At 57.3% G+C, this 6768-nt stretch overlaps 1 long non-coding RNA gene across 1 annotated transcript; it reads left to right on the top strand.

Moving 5' to 3' along the window:
* The first annotated feature begins 663 nt into the window (after positions 1-663).
* On the top strand, positions 664-3878 carry LOC105469689 (uncharacterized). Its single transcript, XR_980019.2, has 3 exons — positions 664-877; positions 1667-1780; positions 3215-3878. It is a non-coding gene; the product is annotated as an uncharacterized lncRNA (long non-coding RNA).
* Positions 3879-6768: the final 2890 nt, after the last annotated feature.

Below are 6768 nucleotides of genomic sequence, written 5' to 3'. Positions count from 1 at the left end.
CATGGTGGCACATGCCTGTAATCTCAGCTGCTCAGGAGGCTGAGGCAGGAGAATCGCTTGAACATGGGAGGCGGAGGTTGCGGTGATCCGAGATTGCGCCATTGCACTCCAGCCTGGGCAACAAGAGCGAAACTCCATCTCAATAAATAAATAAATAAATAAAATAAAAATGAAAATGAGCCTTAGGGTTGTTATACATGTAAAGCCCTCAACCTATTATTCAGGCCCTAAGAGTTTTTTGTTATTATCATCACAGAGAGAGGATGTGTAAATGGGTATGTCTATTTATTGGAACTGCATTCATCCATGCAATAAGCATTTTTGAGCACCTACGGTGCACTGGTGCTGGGGACCCAGGAATGCGCGAAGTCTTCAGTCCTGGCCCTCTGTGTGGTTTGGGGGTGGGCATGGGAGTGCGTCAATGTGTGATGTTAGGTGTGGGTGCCTCTTGCAAAGCTACTGCCCTGCAGGCAGGGTACATCCATGCACATGGGCAGGTGGCCCTTTCCCGGCCCTGTCCTCATCACGCCCGACGTCTCCTTGCCCTGACCTGCTCCCTGACTTGGCACATTCCTGGGGTGGGGCCGGGAGGGCTGTGGGGGCAGGGCAGAACAGTGAGTAGGAGGCCTCTGGGCGCCTCCCCACTTCCTGCTGCGCTTCCACTTCACTGCCTGCGAGTCAGTAGGGTCTGGACCGGGTAGGAGGCGGGGCCCAGGCTGAGTCATCAGTCTAACCCAGTCTCTGGGGTCTGACCCCCTGGGCTGCCTGCCCCTGGGCTCCTTAGCTCCAGCGATGGGCGAAGCTCTTTCACGGTCTTCATCCTCTTGTCTGTCTCTCCTAGCGCCGCCCTACACCATCGTCCACTTCCCGACCCAAGGTACAGCCCCAGCTCCTTCAGGAGGACGAAGGGCACACGCCACCGCCAGGCCGCTGAGCCCCCTCCCTGCGCCAGTGCTGGGGCCGGAGGAGAGGGGGCGTGGCCAGGGCCGGAGGGGCGGGGGTTGTGGGGGTGGGGCCTGGACCTGCCTTTCCGGTGTCTTCAGCCCCACGGAGTGATGTTTCGAAGGTGGCAGGAATCTGGCCCAGGGAAATTCTACCTCTTCTTTAGCGAACTTGGGGGTTCTAGGAAAGCCCAGGGTCCCAGGAGGGTGTGGCAACCATGGAAGAGTGTAAAGGAACCCTGGGTGCTGCCAAGGCGCAGCCCACCCCAACTTCCGGAGGCAGCTGCATTCTGTCCCTCGTGGGGCTGAGTTATCTGCCCCTCTCTCCAAGGCACTGTTGGGGCCATGGTCCCCTCTCCAAGAGGCACCCAAGCTAGGGTTTCTGTCCTGTCTCCGTGTCCTGCCCCCCACCCTTCTCGTCCCGTCCCAGGTTGCTGTGAGGATGGGTCTCTCCCTGTCCCCACATTCCCGTCCTGTCCACTCCCCCTGCCCCAGGACGCCCCGAGGCCATGGCCTGCTGCTGGCAGGTCAGGGCTAGAGTTGGAAGGAGGTGGTGACCAAGGGGATGAGGCTGCAGGTCCCACTCGAGGCCTCCTGTGTGAGTGACCCTATCAAGAAGGGGCTGGGCCTTAGGGGTCAGGACTAGAGTGGAGGGCAACTGAACTCAATGCCCCTCATGGAGCCGTGCCACCCCCAGCTGGGCTTTGCCCTCCTCCTGTGAACAGGAGTGGTCCCAGTTGAGGGTGTGCAGTGAGCTGTGCACCTCCCCAAGTACCAGGAAGGATACCTCACCCTGTACCAGTCCAGTGCTATCCTGCGTCACCTTGGCTGCACCTTTGGTGAGTCCTGAGGCCTGGGGTGGCCCAGTTCAGAAAGGTACCTGACAGTTGCTTGGGGCCTGAGCTGCTGCACCTGCAGCCACCAAAGTCCTGCCCAGCTGAGAGGCAGGAAGGTGCAGGGCCTGCGTTCCAGAAGGACTCGGGGCTGTGGGGCTGGGGCTGTGGGTGCACATGAGCAGGGCAGGGGCTGTGCGGCTGGGCTAGCCCCCAACCAGGCAGCACCAGGTGGAGTCGCTGCGGCCATCTCCTAGACAACAGCTTACAGGAGTTTGGGTGCAGGCCAGAGGCCACTTTGGGTGGGGCCAGGGGCTTCCAAAAAGACCTTCCTGTCCATTTCTTCCCACTCTGGTCGTACCTAAATCTAGAAAGCCCCCACACAAGGGTGGCAGGAGCCTGGCTCAGGAAGATGCTGTCTCCCCTTCGGCCAGGTTGAGGGTCCAGGAAAGTCTGGGGTCCCAGGAGGGCATAGCAACCAGGAATGGGGGTGCAGAGGAACAGGGGGAGCAGCCAAGGTACAGGCCCATCCCAACTTCTGCAGGACCCAGGAGAGAGAACAGAGGAGAACACCCCCGTTGGGGTCTGCCACCTCTTTATGCCCTCATGTCCAAGTTCTTTTCTGGTCCCCACAAAAAGTCAGACTCGGGCCTAGGAAGACACAGAGCAGAGGCTTGGTCCTCTCTTTGGGGAGACAGATCTGGGGGGTGGGGGGGCTTGGCATGTTTTGGGCAGGGAATTCCTGAGTGCCAGGGATCCAGGGTGTGGCCCCAAAGACAGGCATGGGCCTACGGCCTTTTCACCTTGTGGAGGTGGGAGTAGCAGAGGCTGGGAGAGAAGGCCCTCCAAAGCCAGGGTCACAGAGAGGTCCTGGAGGCCCAGGTCTGACGCCTGTGGGCTTTGTGGGGAGAGGACAGAATCTCAGCCCACTGCCTGGCTGCTGACTAGGGCTCTACGACAAAGACCAGTGGGAGGAAGCACTGGTGGACACAGTGAATGACGGGGTGGAGGACCGTCATGGGCGGGCACTGCAGCCGCCTTATCCACCAGGGTTCTGAGTGAGCCCGGATGCGGCTGGTACTCTGGGACAGTGTGGTCAGGGGCAGGAGGTCACCCTGGTCAGTCTCACCGCACACCTCCAACGGGAGTCACTCCTGTTCACAGGAGGAGGGCAAAGCCCAGGGTGTTTGGGAGCTGCCAGGCACCTGAAGCCTTTTGAGACCCTCTAGCCCAGAACCAGGGTTGACAGGCATTCATCATGGGCGACCAGGTGAGCGCTGGCTCCAGCCCCTCCCAGATCATTGTAGGTCCATTTCTTAGAAGGGCAAACTGAGGCCCAGAGTGGGCCAGTTCACTGCAGCAGAAGCAGCCAGGGTTCTGGCTCCTGAAGCTGCTCTCTCGTGACGCGGCTCAAGCTCCCTCATACCCCCTGCCCTGCAGGTTTCCTTCACCGACCACAACCTGCTGGACTTGCTGCTGGTCCACCAGGTCCTGGTGAGGCAGGAGAAGAGGTGGTGGCACACGGCGGTGATCCCAGCTACTCGGGAGGCTGAAGCACAGGAATCACTTGAACTTGGGAGGCAGAGATTGTGTTAAGCAGAGATCACGCCACTGCACTCCAGCCTGGGTGACAGAGCAAGACACCATCTAAAAAAAAAAAAAAATCCCTGCTTTCATTCTTTCGTTGCTTCATTCTTTCTTTGCTTTGCTGGGCGTTTTGTCCAATTCTTGGTTCAAAACACCATGAACCTGGACAACTTGCAGTCACAACCCTCTACCAGTGACACTGGTGCCCGGCCATCTGGGTACGCTCCCCCTGCTCTCAGCCTAAGTGGCACGCCTCAGCGCCTGGCCTAAGCTTTCCCCTGAGTATGGGAACTGCCCCATCTTTGGAGGCTACAAGATGTGAGCCCACTTAGCCTCCCCACAGGAGCAGGCTTGCCCTTGGGAATCAATAAAAGCAATGAGAGGAAAGCTGTGCTGAGGTCACTGAGGGGCTGGGTGGACAAGGGACCCTCTACTCCATCCCAGGCTGCCTGGGAATGACTCAGGCATAGGCAGGACCGGAGGCTACAGATGACCCTCCCAGGGGTTGAGTGGACAGGGGCCCTGGTGACCTTGGCGGAGGCCTTGTCTGCTGGATGAAGGAGTGGGAGTTGACTCTCAGGGCACTAGGGAGCCACTGCAGGCTTTGGAGCAGAGATGGTGACTTTTAGGAATCAGAGCCTGTGACAGCTCAGGAGGCCTTGGGCACTACCTAACTCAACACCTAATAGATAGGGAAACTGAGACCTAGAGAGGGGAATGGACCACCTAGGTTCACTAAGCAAGTGGGTAGATGGGCCGAGTTGGTGTGCTGGGTCCTAAGCTCCCAGGCTGGAGGCCTGGCTGCCCCTCAAAGGAGCCTCTGCCTGACTGAGATTCTTAGCAGAGGCTCCATGGGGAGGGGTCTTATGCACCTTGGATTTGAGAGGCTGACTAGTAGTTCTGTCTCTGGTGAAGGAAAGCTAACCCCTTTTGGGAGGCATGCTCCAGGAAGAACCCCCTCCCAGTCCCCAAGAAGAAAGTGCTGCAGACCCATCATCTCAGTGAAATCCTGAGGCTTCCGTGGCCCGGAAGACAGACTGCTGCCTGAGGGGGGCGCTGTTCCAGTGGGTGTTGTAACCCTGCCCCAAGGAGCCTGCCAGGAAGGGCCCAGGGCCTGCAGCCTGTGGCCTGTGAGCCTCCTAGGTGCCCCGAGCATTCAGGAGGGCGTGTTCAGCTTCCAGCCTCACCTGGGCCAGGGCTTGGAGTATGCTTGGGATGCCCTGGTGCCTGAGGGCAGGCAGCCCTACCTGGCATGGGGAGGGCTGGACTCCTCGGACCACAATGGTTCACTGTGCCACAGAGCAGGCCTGGGGGACACTCGAGCATCCTGCAGGTTCCAGAGCAGCAGGAGGACAGGAGTTGCTCTTTTCAAAGCTTCCCACAGGAGCTGGATGCAGTGGCTCCCACTTGCAGTTCCAGCTACTCAGAGGCTGAGGTGGGAGGATTGCTTGAGCCCAGGAGGTAAAGGCTGCAGTGAGCTATGATTGTACCCCTGAACTCCAGCCTGGGCAAAAGAGCGAGAGCCCATCTCTAAAAGTATTTTTTATTTTATTTTTTGAGACAGTCTCGCTCTATCACCCAGGCTGGAGTGTAGTGGTATGATCTCGGCTCACTGCAACCTCCGCCCCCCGGGTTCAAGTGAGCCTCATGCCTCAGCCTCCCAAGTAGCTGGGATTACAGGTGCATGCCACCACACCTGGCTAATTTTTGTATTTTTAGAAGAGATGGGGTTTGGCCATGGTGGCCAGGCTGACCTCGAACTCCTGACCTCAAGTGATCCACCCGCCTTGGCCTCCCAAAGTGCTGGGATTACAGGCATGAGCCACTGTGCCTGGCTAAAAATATCTTTAAAGGAAAGCTTCCTGTAGACAATCACTTTCACACTCTTCAGGGTGACTGCGCTGGGCATTTTGACTGTGTAGCTCTGAGACTGCAAGAAGTCGGAAGGAGAGGCTCCCTGTGGCCAGGAAAAAGGACTGGGCCTGTGTCTGGGTGCCTCGGGACTGGCATGAGGCCACATGTGTGAGCTAGTGCTGCAAGGTGTGGAAGTGACCAGATGGTCATTGGGTGAGAGGCTGGGAGCCTCTCTAGCTGGAAAGTTGACAGGTGACACCCAGGACATGTGGTTGGGACTCCCTAGCAGCATATGGGAGGGAGGAGGGTAAGCTTCCTCCAGGCAATGTCCCAAGCACTTGACATATATTAACTCATTTAATCAGCAGAAAAAATCCACCTGGTGGATGCTATTATTATCTCCATTTTATTTTTTTAATTTTGTTTTTTTTGAGACAGAGTCTTGCTCTGTCACCCAGGCTGGGGTGAAGTGGCGCGATCTTGGCTCACCGCAACCTCCCCCTCCTGAATTCAAGAGATTCTCCTGCCTAGGCCTCCAGAGTAGCTGAAATGACAGGGGCCTGCTACCACACCCAGCTAAAGTTTGTATTTTTAGTAGAGATGGGGTTTCACTATTTTGGCCAGGGTGGTCTCCAACTCATGACCTCAAGTGATCTGCCTGCTTCAGCCTCCCAAAGTGCTGGGATTACAGGGGTGAGCCACCATGCCCACCTATTATCTCCATTTTAGAGATGAGGAAACAGAGACACAGAGAGGTAAAGTAACTGCCCAAGTTCACATAGCTGGTCAGAGGCCGACCCAGGATTTGAGCTAAGGCTTTCTGGCTCCACGCCTGTGCTTGAATCACCTCTGCCACAGGTGGGGGCTGAAGCTGCTGGGTTTTTTCTTTTTTTTTTTTTTTTTTTTGGTGGTGGTTGTTGTTTTTTGTTTTATTCTTAAATTCTGACACAGAGTGACTGCAGGAAGCCGGTAACTCTGTTTACTCCCCCTCATTATATGGGGGACAGGAAGCCCAAGAGAAAAGCTCGGCTTCAGCCAATCAGGATGGGGGTGGGAGGGGGACCAGCTTTGGTTTGAAGGTTGGAACATTTGGAACTAGTGGCTGGATTTGCTCCCTGGCTGGGGAGGAGGGACATGCAGGTTACAGATAAAAAGCTGCTGTTCTCAGCTGGAGCCTCTGGCCCTGGCCAGCTGCTGTTCAGGAGCAGGCAGAAGAGGCAGATCCAGGGGGCTGGCATCCGTTCACCCAGGGGTTTGCCCTTTGGTAGTAGCCCTGGGACTGAGAGGTCTGTGGTACCAGCATGGGGAGGAGGGCTAAGTGGTGTAGAGAGTGACCCCGGACCTCAGGGGCAAAACGTGAGGATGCTTGCAGGCCTTGGCATCAGGTCTCAGCCCACAGGTCTGGTCCCCAGTTGCACCATCCGGGCAGGGCAGCTGCAGGAATTTGGCTCCATCCCTCCCTGCCCCTCCCCCTGCCTCCCCTGCTTGTTCCCTGCTTGGCCAAGGTCCCAGTTGGCTGTGGCTCAGACTCGGGCTCTATTTCTCTCCACCCT

This window comes from Macaca nemestrina, chromosome 12 (assembly GCF_043159975.1).
Source record: "Macaca nemestrina isolate mMacNem1 chromosome 12, mMacNem.hap1, whole genome shotgun sequence".
In the NCBI taxonomy this organism is placed as follows: Eukaryota; Metazoa; Chordata; class Mammalia; order Primates; family Cercopithecidae; genus Macaca; species Macaca nemestrina.
Note: the sequence above shows the minus strand (reverse complement) of the source record. Positions and strands in the feature narration are given on the sequence as shown.